Genomic DNA, 1,525 nt, shown 5'->3' on the forward strand with positions numbered 1-1,525 from the left:
CCCCCGCCCCGCCCATCGCCTATTAGGCGTGACCTCCCCGACTCCCCACTCCCGGGGTCGTGGGACCTCGCCCGGGAATCGCAGATCCCAATAAAGGCTTTCTTGGCTCCATAACCTGGTCTCTTTCTTTCCTCCCATCTCTGCCTCCATCTATTAAATCTTACAGCAAGCTGAGGGCAAAATGCAGGCTGGCACCCCACCCCCACCCCCTGGTGGCATCTGCGTGACGTCCTGGCACACTCCCGGCTGCCCGGGAACCACAGAAGGGGTTTAAGCGCTTGCCATGGTGATGTGAGAAACTTCGGCAAATGAGAAATTAAATCCGCTTACCGCCTGAAGCCGTTGACAAGCCCTTGCAAACGCCCTCTAGGGGCTCAGCTGCCTGGACGAGGACACTCCTGGGGGCAAAAGAGAACCTCAGCTTCACACAATCCCAACCTTGAGGGTCCTGTACATCGACTTCCTTTCCAGCCGCCCCAAGCGATGCTGGCCACCGCAGTCCACGCGTATGGCCGCCGATGTGGATCCGAAGGGCCTCCTGACTGTGCTTTTATTAAACGGTAGTAAGTGGCATTTCCCTGGCACCAGCGAGCCCCTCGAGGTCCCAAACCTCGCTCCCCTAATACCTTAGAGACCTACTCTGTCCCTGGGCCCCTCCCCCCTGAGGGGAGAGAATGAGTCCCCAGCACAGGCCCGGTGCCGCTCGTCCTGCCCGTGGGTCCTGTGCCCGCACTTTAATAAAATCACCGTTTTGCACCGAAGACGGCTCAAGAATTCTTTCCTGGCTGCCGGCTCGGCACCACCCCGCCGTCACCCCAAAGCTTCGTCCCTCCTTTCCTCACACTTCCCCCCTTCCCCCCTGGACTTTCGTTTCTGGAACCCTGTGCAAAGGCTGGTGGCACACACACACACACACACACACACACACACACACACACGGGTTTTATTTCCCTATAAAACCCGCAGCTCCCGCCTCCGGGGTGGGCGCTTGGAGGCCACGGCCTGCCGCGACCTCCTGCATCCGGCAAAGGAACCCAGGCACCGCTCCCCTTCCGCCCGCGCGGTCTCTGTGTTCGGCTCCAAAGCACAGAGGTCTGCTTTTGACATTACTTACCTCTGTAATTCATTACCTCCACTTAACGAAGCATGCAACAGGCCACTGTGAGGGTGACAAGGACCTCCTGGACCACACTCTGGTCAGGCTCCCTCACCCTCTCTTCCTGCCGAGGCCTCGCCCTTGGTCTGCTGAACCGTCTCAGGCAGGACCCGCCCGCCCTGGGCCTCACCCAGCTCCCCCCATCTTCCACTCGCATCCTCACCTCCGGCTCCTGGTTACTTTGGGACTTGAATTCAATTTCTCCCCACTCTGGCCATGATCTTAAGTGAAGTCTTTCTTGCATTTTCCAGCAAGTGTCTGCTGAGTAATTTCCTTACAAAGGGCCATGGGGGAGAGTGAGTGAGTGGCCGGCAGTGCCCGGGAGCACTCAGACCCCTGAGCGTTTGCTGCTGCCCGATGGCCACTCCC

The sequence above is a fragment of the Suricata suricatta genome, chromosome 17 (assembly GCF_006229205.1).
Source record: "Suricata suricatta isolate VVHF042 chromosome 17, meerkat_22Aug2017_6uvM2_HiC, whole genome shotgun sequence".
Classification (NCBI taxonomy): domain Eukaryota; kingdom Metazoa; phylum Chordata; class Mammalia; order Carnivora; family Herpestidae; genus Suricata; species Suricata suricatta.